Here is a 14,935-nt window from a genome sequence, read left to right as displayed (position 1 = left end):
TGGCAGACTGAAAACAGCTCTGCCTAAGAGAATGGTTAAATTACGGTTCATACAACAGAATGCTATCTATACCTTGTTTTGTAATGAGGAGGGCCCATAGCTATTAACGTATAAGAACCAACAGTTTAAATGGGTGGAAGGGACAGGGCTGTAGCTCAGGAATAGAGCATCTGCCTATGTGTAAGGCACTGTATTTGATCTCAAGGGAAGGAAGAGGAGGAAGGCAGGGAAGGAAAGAGAGAGGGAAGAGAAAAAATGCAAGCCACAGAATCTATATATTACAACCTCATCTATAGTAAAAGAGAAAGATAAGCAGATATGCTCACGGATATATTTATATACCTACACACCTATGTCCCACACAGTGAGATAGAAAAGAAAGTGAACAGGCATCCAAATTTCAGAATGTGTTTAAAGGTTTAGAGTGCTAGATGAGAGAAAGAAATAAGATCAAGTTTAGAAACAGAAGCCACCCAGGTAAGACCACTGAACTACACACACACGAAGTGTTAAGCTCTGTAAGTTACCCAGACTGTAAGCACAAACGTCTCCATTTGGAACTACAGTCTAACATAGTGATTAATGGATGGCAATCATTTAATGGGGAAAATATCTATACAGACTAAGTCAGATCAAAGAAATTAACCTTAAAATATCTATGACTGACTTTTAAAAACACAGGTTATACAAATGTCTACAATCAGGCCAGGGATTTAGCTCAGTGGTTCCACTGCCTGCCTTGCAAGTGCAAGGACCCGAGTTCGATCCTACCAAAAAAACCCCAGAAAGAACAAATGTCTACAATGGCTACTTTTCAAAAATCAAATTTTGAGTCATCATGAGGAAGAGGGGAGAACATTTCTTTATTTCTCAAATGATTCAAGGAGTTATTCTGATAATTTAAAAAATTAATTTAAAATTTAATGTAAACCAAGGATTACAACTGTAATGCCAGCACTCTGGAGGCTGAGGCAGGAGGATAGCCCAGAGTTTGAGGGCAGTCTGTGCTAAATAGTGAGTTCAAGATCAGCCTAAACTACATACTGAGTTCCTTATCTCAAATGAAACACAGAAATTGGCCTTTTTTCTTCTATTTTTCTTAAAGTGCTTCAAATTGATGGATAGTAATAGAGAAAATATTAAAAATCAGCCTATTCACAAAAAGCTTATTTCATACAGATACGGTAGTTTATACTTGTTTTAAAAGTGATAAATTTAGCACTTAAACCCAGCATGGTGGCACATGCCTGTAATCCCAGCTCTCTAGAGGCTGAGAAAGGAGGATTGCCTCAAGTTTGAGGCTAGCCTGGGCTACATAGTGAGTTCAAGACAAGCCTGGACTACAGAGAGACCCTGTCTCAAACCAAAAAAAGGGCCACGGATTTAGCTCAGTGGTTCTGCCGCTTGCCTTGCAAGCACAAGGACCCAAGTTTGATCCCTGGTACCAAAAAATTAAATAAATAAATAAATTAGCATTTAAATTCTGTACCAAATCAGACCGTTAGCCAAGTGCAAAGGGGCAAAGGTTCAAATACATAGGAGGGAAACAAGCAAGTTCCTAACAAATTATTTAGTTAAAGCAATGATTCAAGTAGTCTTTCCAAGCTGATCTTTGCAGAGGACCTGGTACACACTTATTCACAGCACTTCATGATACCACCTCCTTTCACTAAGCTTGTCAATGAGAATAACAAATATAAAAACACAATGTAATACTTCTTGTAAAATTCAAGACTGGAATTAAATTCTTACAACTTTTTATGAAATTATTTCTCATTGACAATATGTTTTATAAATACAGATTAGTCCTCCAAAGATTTTTCTTTCTTCTTCCATCTGGCTTCTATGATTTCTTGGGCCCCCATTTTCTTTATACCTCACTGGATTATCTCAAATACCTCAGACATCTCAAATCCAACATAACAGAACTTTGAATTCAGTCTTCTTCATCTTGGTAAGCTACAACAGGATCCACAGTTGTTCCAGCCAAAAACTTAATTCTTTCCTTCCCTCACCCTCATGTCTAATCCATCCAAAGTCCTGCTAATTCTGAATTCAGAATACAGTGGACCCTTGACTTACAAACTTGATCAGTTCCCGAGGGCTGGGTGTAACTCAAGTTGGTTGTAAGTCAATAGAGCTGAGATCTGGATGTTTACCTGGGTACATGCTATGGATAACAAGAGGCAGAATTAAATTCGTTAACCTAATTAACCCAAGTTATTCATATATCAGGCCGCTCAAATCCATTCACTTCTCTTCATCTTCACTGCCACACTTTAATCCAGGTCATGATCAACTATCACCTCACTAAAAAAACAGCCTTCTAAGCAACGAAGTATCCTATCAGCTAGAGCAATCTTTAAAGTGGACTGGCTGGGCATGGTGGCGCACACCTGGTGATCCCAGCACTCAGGAGGCTGAAGCAGGAGGATCACTGAGAGTTCGAGCCAGCCTGGGCTACACAGGGAGTTCAAGGCCAGTCTACACTACATAGCAAGACCCTGTCTCAAAAAAATAAATAAATAATTTTTAAAAATTAAAAACCCAGTGAATTATATTGCCCTTTAATTAAATACTTCTGACAGTTACCCAGTACTCTTTAAATTTCACACTCCTAGCTTCCACACTGCAGGATCTGAACCCTGCTGATCCATTCCCTCTGCAACACTCCCCTCAGAGCTCCTTTCTTTCAGTCTGAGATCTCCCCTCCTCCCTCAGAGGGCCGTCCTTTATCACCCTTCAAGGATACCTCAGACAGCAGTCTCTCTGCCGCCCCATCCTCTGCTTCAGCAGCTATGACTCCTGCATAGTACTATCACAAATTGTCATTTTCTTTCTTTTCTAGATAGAATGTAAGTGGTAATATTTAGAGATGTAACTTAGTTACAACTGAGCTTTAAAATTATTTTCTATGTGTTAGGTAATGTGGTTTTTCATTGCAAAAGTAGGCAGCGTTCCTCTGGGATCTTAAAGTCATAAACATGAAAGGTGATACATTAGGACACTGGGCTGGGGGTGTAGAGCAGGAATATACTATATACGCATACAGAGACTGTACATACAATATACATGTGCTAATGGGAACTGGAGCTTAGTAATTAAGTAATCTGCCCAAAGTAGCAGACAGAAACTTCAGGGATTAAATACAACCAGAAGTGATGCACAGAGATGTACAGTGTTTAAGGAACAAAAGAATGAAATTTGAAAAGATAGGGCAAGAAAGCCAGGTGTGGTGGTACACACCTCTAATCCCAGAACTTTAGGGGGCAGGCAGAAGGATGGTAAATTCAATTCCCAGTACTGCAAAAGAAAACAACACAACACAACACAACACAACACAACTGATTGAAAGCATTGGGACCAAAAACAGGCAAACCACTTAAAGGTACAAGAGGACTGAAGGTAAATGTGACAGGGAGAAGCAATACTAATTTTGAGATAATTAGCAGAAAAAGGAAAGTATCTGCCAAAGACTTATCTGATAAAGGAGTGTTTTCCAAAATATACAAAGAACTCTCAAAACTCAGTAGGAATCTAGTGACAGGATAGATAAGATCAAAATATGTGAAAGTCCCCCACAAAATGAGAAACTTAGGGAGGCATGGAGGTCAAAGGGGATGTAGGTGAGAGTGAAAATAATGAAGTGTGTCCTGTGCATGTAGGTATCTGCCAAAACGCAACCGGGCAATCTGTATAACCAACGTGCATTCGTTAACAGATGTGAGCTGGGTGTGATGATGCACACCTCTAGCTCTAGAGCTCCAGAGGCTGAGGCAGGCCGACTTCTGAGTTTGAGGCCAGCCTGGGCTAGTTCAAGGCCAGCCTGAGCTACATAGCGAGACCGTGTCTCAAAAAATAAAACACTGCATAAGAAAATGTAGGGGTCTACAGCACAACAAACAAAGAGATCTGACTGTCACTGGCATGTAGATAGCAGATCAGGAAACAAGCATGTCCCGTATAGAGTATTAAACACTATGGAGATAGCAATTGCCAAGTGTGGTAGTGCACACCTGTAATTCCAGCACTTCAGAAGCTGAGGCAGCCTGGGCTACAATGACTTCAAGGTCAGCCTGAAATACACAGAGACTTTGTCTCAGAAAAAAAGAAAAAGGATGTAGCAATTAAAAACACACATTTCCTGCCCTCATACAGATGCTCTGGTAACTAGAGCCATGAAAAACAAATCATTTAAAATGCATTAGAAATCATCTATTTAAACTGGGCGTGATGGCACACCCCTGTAATCCCAACACTGGAAGACTGAGGTAAGAGGACTGCCTTGAGTTTGGCCAGCCTGGGCTACACAGTGAGTTCAAGGCCAGGATGAACTATACATAGAGACCCTGTCTCAGAAAACAAAAATAAACAAAAAAAGACCATCACTAAGTATATTTATTGTAAAGAGAAAATTCCACCCCCTGGATTTTTTTGTGGGGGAGGCTAACTTTTCATACTGATTTTGTTGAGAAGCTTGTACCAAAATGTCTACAAGCATGACCATTTTATGAGGTGTAAACAGAAATTCCATAATGTGGGCTGGGGATTTAGCTCAGTGGTTCCGCCCCCTGCCTTGCAAGCACAAGGACCCGAGTTCAATCCCCGGTACCAAAAAAAAAGGAAAAAAATTCCATAATTTATAACCAAAAATAAATTTGTAATAGACCTCCTTAAGCAAATAAAACCTCCCATCTTTAAAAATTATGTACATTAACCAGGCATGGTGGCCCACACCTATACTCCCAACCACTTAGGACAGTGAGGCAGGAGGGCTGCCTTGAGTTTGAGGTCACCGTAGACTACATAATGAGTTCAAGGCCACCCTGAACTACAGTGAGACCCTATCTCAAAAAGAAAAAAATAAAACTTACCTAAAATTAAAAGTTTTAAATACAGTGTAGTCACCTACAACTTTACAAAGTTACTAAGCTTACTTTGTTACCCTTATTATGTAAGATTAGCTTTCAAAACATCTTACTGAAAATAAAACCCTATTCTATTATCGATACAACTAAATATTTCCTTTGTAACTTCTATTAATTTTAACTTAATTATAATATTCCTTTTAATTACAGATATTAAGCAAATACAGTTCTACAGTAATTTTCCAAGAATTTCCTGAAGCTCTGAGGGAACAAACATTAAGATGTAAATGAACAGATGTAAACTGAATTACATTTGTTTCTGAATGTGTACTTTGTGGAATAAATGTAAATAGTTAACAGTTCCATATATATGCTATACTGTATTTCAGCTGACAATATTACTGATTGTTACTAAACTACACTGGAAAGATGTCAAAAGTTGTCATTCAAGTTGCACATACTGTATACCTAAATGAAATTTTTGGCCAAAGCAAACGTTAAGGAAAAAAATTCTGGAAAAATTGCAGCTAACCTTTCCAAATAACAGATAGTTGTATCATTATTTAACTTCCAGAATGAAAAAGTACAGAATTTATGTAATCTACTTTAAGTCTCAAAAGCTACCAATCAGAGCTGGCTATGGTGGCATAAGGGTGTAATCCCAGCACTCTTGGGAGGCTGTGGCAGGAGAGTTCCAGGTTAGCCTGGTCTACAAAGCTGGACTCTCCCAAAAAACCACCAACGAACCAGTCTCAAAGTTCTAACAGCGGTAACCAAAATCCTTTCCACCATAATTCAAACCAGTATATTTGTCACATTACACTTTGCTCTCCAGTAACTTGTAAGAGATGTGACACCACAGATACCTAACACTCAATTTAAGGACACTTTTCTAAGTTAGTTAACTAAAGTCTTTGAAAGCAAACTGATCCATAACCTACAACTGCTAAAAGAAAACTTCAATTTTAATCAACTTGATTTTCTAAATCCAGACCATATAAGATCTACTCACTCAAATCTCATCACAAGTTCCAAACTGCTGGCATCTCAGAAGGCATCCCAACTGAGCATCTAAATCTCCTTTTCCTTTTCAACAACAAAAAGAACTGACAGAAAAACCAAGCAATTATGATTTAGAATGTGATTTCACAAACTCGGAGCTAAGCACTTCCAACATTTCAAACCAAGACAACCTCTCAAGCTACTAACCAGGCAATAGCACTAAGCGTTTATTGAGCACTTACTATGGAGCTGCCTGGGCTCTGAACACTTGGGCTCTTTCCATCGCACCAGCTCTCTCAACAACGCTGGAGCTAAGTACTGTCAGGACACCCATTTTGCAGATAAGCAACATGAGCACGCGGAGGTTGGGGCTCTCCCTCAAGGTCACACACCCGTGAGGAGGGACTGGAGTTGGAGGAGGCCGTGGTCCCGAGGTCCCGCCCCCAAGAGTTAGCCCTGTATCCGTGACAGCTGCTCGTCAAGAATGGGAAAGGTTCGGGAGTGCGATCACCCCCCTGCGTCCGCGTCCAAGGCCCCGGTGACCCGGGCAGATGAGCTTTGCCCCTGAACGTCAGGCACGGTCCCCCTTGGGGGGTACGGATGCGATGTCAAGGCCTAGGCTGCACGGCGTGGCCGGGTGGTCACCAACCCACTCGGTTGCCCCGGGGCGGGAGCCCCGCACTGCGAGCACTGGCGCCAGCAGCGGCGGGCAGCACCGCCTGCAGTCGCCCGGCCGGCCGGCGTGCACGCGCCCGGCTCAACGACATCAACAAGGGAGGCGGCTGCACGCGCGGCCGGGCGGCGGGCGCGGAGGCCGAGGCGGGCGGGCCGCGCGCTGACCTCCGCCATGTTGGCCACGCACCCGGCCCGCAACAAAGGCGGCACGCGGGCGCCGCCCGGCCCGGCCCACGACCCCACGGAGTCGCGGGGATCCAGCGGGGGGGGCGAGGGGGGCGAGCGCGGCGAGACAAAGGCGCCCGGCCCCGCGGAGCGTCCCGGCCGGCTGGGCCGCCGCCGCCGCCATGGCGGGCCCGGCCCTCCTCCAAGCCCGCCGGCTCCTCCCTCCGGCCGGGCCCCGCTTACCTGTGGGCGGAGAGCGCGCCTCGGACCCCGGTCCGGCTCACACGCGCTCCGTCTCCAGGCCCCGCCACCGCGGGCCGCGCCGCCACCTCTGCCCGTGCCGAGACCGCCGGACTCGCTGGTCCGCCGCCGCCGCTGCTCGAGAGCGCGCCCCGCCACGGCCGCCCGGCTCCCCCCTGGCCGCCGCCGCCGCCGTTTCGCGCGTCCTCGAGCCCGCCGCGCGCGCCCGCTAAATACCACACACTGCGGCGGCCGCCATGAGGAGGCGCGGCCGCGCGCTGGCGCTCAAGGGGCGGGGCTCCAAACGTGCGGGCCCTTTCCTGGGCGGGGCTTCCGAGGGCGCGCAGGCGCAGAGGAGCGGGGCCGGTCCCAGGCGGCGCCGGTAGTCCTGGCTGCCGGCTCGCGGTGGCTCTTTCCCTGTCCGTGGGGCTTTGTTTCCCTCAGGTGTCTTCCTGCCCGCCCGGAGGGTCGTCCCGCGCCCACGCGAAGCCTCGGGCTGCTGTGGGCCACCCCTCCTGTCCTGTGGGCGGAGCCCTTCCCAACTCCACGCATTCCCGAAGAAAACCGGCTGCGTGGCTTCCCCTCGGCCGGGAGCGGCCGCGCCTGCCGGGCCGAGACGCCTTGCGCGAAGCAAGTCTCTTCCATAGGCCTCGCGCTGCGGAGGAGTAGAGAAGCGGCCTCGGCACCTGGAGAGCGCCTTCCCCAAATGTGCAGCCTCACGTGCAAGGCTTTGATGGCCGAGAGCAGCACGCGCCAGTGTCAGACATTCGCAAGTCCTGGCTGCGTTTCTGTGTGAGATCTACGTGTGGAAATTAAAAATGGTGCTTTTTTTATGTGGGATTTTGGGAACACATACTCTCCTCCCCTTCATTCCCAGCTTCTCCACCGCCCGCAGATCTCCTTCGCTTATTGCGAGGCCTCTCCTGAGAACCCAAGTTTCTGCACTAGGCGCTGCAGGGCAGCCAGAGAGTCAAGTTACCCTAGGTCCTACTACAAGCCGCTGAGTTTAGCCCCCTCATCACATTAGCAGTCTGTGCCTGTGTTGATGATTCTACTTCTGTTCTCGATTTAATATTTTGCTTGTTGTGGCTCCTATCTTCCTCTGGGGCCATTAGCACATCCGAACCGTGTTTCTTGAGGTTGGGAAAGTAAAAAAACATGTTCCTGGGCGCAAGCATCACAGGCTACTTACGTGTTGGTCCCCAAAGCCCAAAAGTCAGTTGAAGAATGGATTTCTGTTATACAGGCCCAGACACTTATTAACAGTGTTCTCATCCATTGCTCCAATAACAAGTATTTAGAGAGATTCTGAGATGCTCTGATATACATTGTGCTTGGTCACCGGGCTTACCAAGAAAAGAACTTATTCATTCCTTTATTCACTCAGCAAATGTGGCTGCCACCCTTTTGCACTCGTAGTCTAGTGTACACAGTCTTGTGGGGGGACACAAACGTCGGTCAATCTCAGAAACATCATTACAACTGAAAAAAACGGCAGAAGGGGGGAAACTGCCGGGTACCAAAAGAGCATATACTAAGTTGGTCGTATAATAGGACAGGTGTCTGGGTAAGACCTGGAGGACTAGAGGAATTAACCAAGTTAAGGAAAGTGGGAAGTAGAGGACTGATAAAGGGCAAAAGCATTTCAAAGGAAAGCGCTGTATGGGAACTGAAAAATACCCCACGGTGGGAGGTCTCTTAGGGGTGAGTTAAAGGGGGGTGGGCAGGGGGCAGACAGCAGTGCTGAAGGATCCTGCAGGGCCCAGAGGGGGCGGGCTTTAGAGGCCAGGTTACCCTACTTTCCCAATGGACAGTCCTCAGGTGGGGAAGCTGAGAAAGGATTCGCTGAGGACTGGGTCTGCGTTAAGCTGTGTCCAAGAGTGAACAGGGATGCAGCGAGGACAGACACACTGATGAGGAGCAGGCCAGGGAGGACACTTCTGCCCAGACAAGAAACTAAGGAGTAAACACAAGAAGAGGCCAAAGAAAAGGGGTGGGTGATGACAGAATGCAGCTGACATTAGCCGACGTTCTAAAGCAGGCGCTGCACCCCGGATGTACACAATACTTCTTTGTCCTCACAAGCATTCCTGTTTGTGCTAGGAGAGGTTACTGACTTGCCTAAGGTCATACAGGTGCTAAGAGGCAGAGGGGAGATTCAAACCCAGGCAACTTCATTTTCTGCTCTGAGCCTGAGCTGATAGTTGTAGTGAGGGGATGGACTGGACCCTGGCAAGAGGCAAGATAAATTCCAGTTTGGGAAGGATTGATTTGGTATGAAGTGCTTGGGGCACCAGCAGAAAGCAGCTGGAATCAGACCCAGAATTTAGTAAGCCAATCTCCATTCTCTTCACTTTGGAGGGCTGGCAGTGGGTTCCACACAGGCAGGTTTTCAGGGATCACAGGGAGAGTAGGTACTCACTGGGTGAACTAATGCATAACTGCTGGAAAACTAAGAGGGGCATTTTGAGGTTTGTTGATTTCAGTTATGGCAAAATTGGGTATTACACAGTGGAATCATGGGACTTTTTTTTGGTACCAGGGATCGAACTCAGGACCTTGTGCTTGCAAGACAGGTGGCAGAACCACTGAGCTAAATCCCCAGCCCCTGGGACATATTTTTTGAAAACTGAAACTTCGATCTCAGTGGGCGAAGAGCCAGTGACAGTGGTAGAGCACTTGCAAGGTCCTGGATTCAATCCCCAACCTGGGGGGGGGGGGGGGAGTTGACAAGCCAGGGGCAGTGGAGAATCACACTTGTAGTCCCAGCTTCCTGGGAAGCTGAGGCAGGAGAATCACTTGAGCCCAGGGGTTTGGGGCCAGCCTGGCCAACGCAGTGAGAGTCTGTCTCTTAAAAGAAATTTGCTTAAGCAAGTGTGGTGGTGTGAAGCTATAATCCTAGCCGCCAGGGAGGGTTAGGCAGGAAAGTCACAAGTTCTGAGGCAATTTAGTGACTTAGTGAAACTCTGTCTCAAAATTAAAAATTTTACAAAAAAAGCCTAGAGATACAGCTCAGTGCAAAGGCTCTGGGTTCAGTGCCTAGTGAGGGGAGTCGGGGAGGATAGTCTAGGATGTAGCTCAGTGGTAGAGCATATGCTGCTCCCCCAGAACCTCTTGGCCTGTGCTCAGAGTAACAGAGACTGAAGGGAGCTGCCCAGTGTGGCAAATGAAACCCTAAACACCCTGCTCTACCAAAACCAGATTCTGCCCCCAACCAGCCCTGTCTCTTACTCAGCAGCACAGCATCTGATGCTGTCTCTCTGGCCCACTGCTCACAGGCAGCTGGATACTCACCTACTTTGTGAAGCAACTAGCCGACTCTTTGGAGCTGCAGGCGGCCAGGACAGTGTTCCCCTGTGGAGACACTGAAGCTGGACTCTGAGTGTTGAGCGCTTACATCAGCCACGGAGAAGCAACTTCTGCCTCTGGAATCCTTGTGCTGGCTTTTCTTGGCTTGGTTCTTGCCTTTTCTCCTCCAGACAAGTCAAAATTACTTCTTCCTGCTGGGCATGGTGATGCACACCTGTAATCCCAGCACTTGGGGAGCATGAGGCAGGAGGATTGCCTCGAATTTGAGGCCAGCCTGAGCTACATAGTGAGTTCAAGGCCAGCCTGTACTAACTAGCGAGACCCTGTCTCAAAAAAGACAAAACAAAAGGGCTGGGGATTTAGCTCAGTGGTTCCACTGCCTGCCCTGAAAGTGCAAGAACCCAAGTTTGATCCTTGGGACCAAAACCAAAACAAAACAAAATCATTTCTCCTGCTTCTTTCATCAGATTAGTCTCATCTCATCAAATCTTAATGAAATTTAGCAGGGGGAAAGCAATTGAGTTTGTTCTGGCTGGTAGGAATGGGTGGGATGTGAGCATCGTATCAATGGTTTCTCTGCTGCAGCTCAGTGGTGGGGATCCACCCCCACCCCTTGTTAGGGGAGAAATCTTACCCCAGAGCTACAGCCCCAGCCTTAATAGAAAAGACTTTTTTTGTTGTTTTCTTGGTACTGGGAATCAAACTCAGGCCCTTTCGCTTTTGAAGCAGGGGCAGAACCACTGAGCTAAATCCTCAGCCCTTGAAAAGCTTTTTTTTGAGGCAAGGTCTTGCCAAGTAGTTCCGCTACATGAGCTCACCATGTAGCCCAGGCTGGCCTCAAACTCGAGGCAATCCTCCTGCCCCAGCCTCCCGAGTTCTGGGATAACAGGCATGCACCACCATGCCTGGCAAAGGATTTTGTAAATGGTAAGTAATACCCAAGATGATGGGATTTCAGGATGGATAACAAATCTTTTTAGGTCACTTGGGAAAAATATTTCAGGGTAAGAAAACTTTCTGCTGCCCTTAAATCATATCAAATGGCAATTCCATCTACTCCCCTAGAACAAAAAGTGCTGGTCCTATAACTAACCCCTAGTAGAAGCCCTGTGATAGTAAATGACCTGGCTTTCCTCCTTTGACTGAAGCAGGCACTGACGATTTATCTTTATTTTGAGGTTTTATGTGGATTCACATTAACTTGATATTTATACAGATAAGAGGCTGAGGGAGGAGTATTGCTGCAAGTTCAAGGCCAACCTGGACTACTAGTGAGTTCAAGGCCAGCCTAAACTACAAGGCAAGACATCTCCAAAAAACAAAGAAACAAAACAAAACAAAAAATATAGATTAGACATTAAGTCAGTGTCATTTCCTCAAAAACAATTCTTCTTTCTATGTTGCCTAGTACGATTTCATTAGGAGGTAAAGTAAGCAAATGGAATAAATAGAAAATATTTGGCATTAGTCCATAATTTTTACCAGTTGAACAATGCTTTCAAAATTAGATAACAGCCAGGCATGGTGGCACACGCCCTGTAATCCCAGCACTCTGGAGGCTGAGGCAGGAGGATCGCTGTGAGTTCGAGGCCAGCCTAGGCTACATAGTGAGTTCAGGGCCAGCCTGAACTACAAAGGGAGAGACCCTGCCTCAAAAAAAAATTAGATAACAGTGTCTTTCACATGATGGTTTCCTAGAAAGGCACACACACACACACACACACACACACACACACACACACACTCTCTCTCTCTCTCTCTCTCTCTCTCCCTCCTTCCCCTACATTCTCTTATATGGCTGTGTTCATACTTCTCCATAAATTGAGAATGCTAGATGCACCTACCTAGCCAGGTTTGAGGTACTCCAGAGTACCTCAGTTAAGAAACATGGATTTAGCCAGGTGTGGTGGCATGTACCTGTAATTCCAATTCTCTGGGAAGCTAGAGCAGGAAGGTCACAAGGGTAAACCCACAACACAAAAAAGCGGGTGTGGTGGTAAATGCCTATAAACCCAGCAATCCCAGAAATCCCTGCACTAGGGAGGCTGAGGCAGGAGCATGGCCAAGAGTTTGAGGCCAACCTGGGCTATATAGTGAGTTCAAGGCCAACCTAAACTACATAGCAAAAGAAGATGAAGAAGAAGAGGAGGAGGAGGAGGAAGAAATATATATAGGAATTCGAAGTTTATATGTGAACATCCCAGATAAATAAAATTGTAAAGTCCACATGATTCCTCCAGTACATTGCAATGTAACTTTCCAAATGTTTCCCAAAAACAAGCCCGCCTCTCTTCCTCATTTCCCAAAGCACAAATTGTGCCTTTGTTAAATTCCTGTCTCACTGCTGCTCTAATCTGTAGCTTTCTGTGTGGGTCTCTGCAATCCCCAACATTTTGGGAAGCCTGCCTCTCCAACTTCTGCTAATTCACAGACTCAACTTGAGTTTGAAGGACAGTGAGTCTGTTACTGCAGGTCAGAGCACACTGGCTGTTTTCTATGTGGTCAAAGCAAGTTGTCCTCTGCACAGATTAAAAAACAGCTCCCTGCAACACTGTCAGCACTGGGACTCTACTGATGATTTCCAAGCATCTCAATGTCAGTGCATTCATTTTTCAGCAGAGCACTTCACAACATTAACCCATCTAGTTGATCACCGATGGGCTATGTTTGTTTCCAGGCAATCATAGATGTCTGTGCCCTGGGAAGTATTGCTATTTCCTTCCATGGAAGACCATGGACAACCACGTAGTGTGCAGCTTAGGTGGATGGCTCTGGAGACTTTGGCATTCCCTTCGAAGCTCGGCTCTGCTGTTAGTCAAGAGAGACCTTCTGGGCCTGAAACTGAGAGGAGAACCTCCACCCAGATAGATGTGTATTGGCTTTGCAAAGGGAGCAGGTCCTGCAGCATGTCACATATGCCTACAGCAGAGCAGAAATAATGTTTCCTTTATCAGACACAACTGTTGCCAGCCATTGGTTGTCTAGAGTTGGCAAATGGCAAAACAAATCCTCTCAAACATGGTGAAGTTGGATGTAAATGTAAGCATCCATGAAGGAAATCGGAACTAGCTGCACCCAAGTTCCCAAAGGCCCTAATAGTTGAGACAAGCATTGAGTCCTAACTGCAGTTTCCCCTTAATATAATCATGTTTCTTCAGGAAATACGTCATGTACTGGACACTACATTTTGTAAGAAGCTAGAAAATGACTTAGGGTTTTTTTGTTTTGTTTTGTTTTGTTTTTTGCAGAACTGGAGATTGAACCCAGGACCTTCACACTAAGCTACATCCCCAGCCCTTTTCATTTTAAATTTATTTTTATTTTGAGACAGGGTCTGGCTAAATTATGCAGCCTAGGCTGGGCTTGAATTTGTGATTCTCCTGCCTCAGCCCCCAGAGTGCTAGGTTACCAGCCTGGACTACCACGCCCAGCTCCTTTTAGGTTCTTGTGGTGGAACTGACAATTACTTTCCAAACATTAGTCTGAAGTCACTTGGAATGCAGTTAGTGTTTGTTGGTGCACACGATACAATCCTTGCCCATCCCTCAACACACATACTCATGTCCATGGATCTGGATCTTTTCTTGATAACTGTCAGAATTTAGCTTTTTAAAAATCAAGTTAGGGCCAGGGATTTAGCTCAGTGGTTCCAGTGCCTGCCTCACAAGTGCAAGGTCCCAAGTTTGATCCCTGGTACCAAAAAAAAAAAAAATCAAGTTCAGCCTGAACTACAAAGTGAGACCCTGCCTTTAAAAAAAAAAAAAAAAAAAAAAGCTCTTTTTGCCGCATCTCTTTCGAGAATGAAGACCATTCTCAGCAATCAGACTGTCGACATTCCAAAAAAATGTTGACATCACTCTGAAGGGACGCACAGTTATTGTGAAGGGCCCCAGAGGAACCCTGCGGAGGGACTTCAACCACATTAATGTAGAACTCAGTCTCCTTGGAAAGAAAAAGAAGAGGCTCCAGGTTGACAAATGGTGGGGAAACAGAAAGGAACTGGCTACTGTTCGCACAATCTGTAGTCACGTACAGAACATGATCAAAGGTGTTACACTGGGCTTCCGTTACAAGATGAGGTCTGTGTATGCTCACTTCCCCATCAACGTCGTTATTCAGGAGAATAGGTCTCTTGTTGAAATCCAGAATTTCTTGGGTGAAAAATACATCCGCCGGGTTCATATGAGGGCAGGTGTTGCTTGCTCAGTATCTCGAGCCCAGAAAGATGAACTATTCCTTGAACGACATGACATTGAGCTTGTTTCAAATTCAGCTGCTTTGATTCAGCAAGCAACCACAGTCAAAAACAAAGATTTCAGAAAATTTTTGGACGGCATCTATGTTTCTGAAAAGGGAACAGTTCAGTAGCCTGATGAATAAGATCCAAGAGATTTTGCAGAGTAAGAGAATTGACATTTTACTATGAACCATTATCCAGCTACACAAACAAGCTTGTAGATTGGAAGATAAATCTGTGATATTTTAATGATGGCAATAAAAGATCTCTATTGATTTGAGACTTGTTCTTAATCCTTTCCAACTATTTGGCAAATAAACAGCTTGAAGAATGAAAAAAAAAAAACCCAAAACAAAGCACTATTCTATATTAGCAGTAACTGCTAATATAGCATTTATATTGTATTAGGAATTGGGGGGGCCTTGAACTCACAGAAATC

The 14,935-nt window shown here is 45.8% G+C and overlaps 1 protein-coding gene and 1 pseudogene across 4 annotated transcripts in view; one reads left to right on the top strand and one right to left on the bottom strand.

Moving 5' to 3' along the window:
• Siah1 (siah E3 ubiquitin protein ligase 1) overlaps positions 1-10,267 on the bottom strand; it is a 38,150-nt gene extending 27,883 nt beyond the window's left edge. Inside the window, exon 1 of one of the 4 annotated variants that reach the window (XM_087199360.1) lies at positions 10,245-10,267. The gene's annotated coding sequence lies outside the window, so the exon portion shown is untranslated. Of the gene's footprint in view, positions 1-6,112; positions 6,452-6,953; positions 7,094-10,244 lie in introns of those variants that run through there. The other 3 variants (XM_004873900.3, XM_021251465.2, XM_004873901.4) reach the window with 3 other exon arrangements.
• A 3,772-nt stretch (positions 10,268-14,039) lies between these two features.
• Positions 14,040-14,642, top strand: LOC101702922 (large ribosomal subunit protein uL6 pseudogene; annotated as a pseudogene).
• The last annotated feature ends 293 nt before the right edge of the window (positions 14,643-14,935 follow it).

The sequence above is a fragment of the Heterocephalus glaber genome, unplaced genomic scaffold, assembly GCF_053883595.1.
Source record: "Heterocephalus glaber isolate CG9 unplaced genomic scaffold, H.glaber_assembly_v1.0 deba00001707, whole genome shotgun sequence".
NCBI classification, from domain to species: domain Eukaryota; kingdom Metazoa; phylum Chordata; class Mammalia; order Rodentia; family Bathyergidae; genus Heterocephalus; species Heterocephalus glaber.
This window is presented reverse-complemented; position numbering and strand designations above follow the sequence as displayed.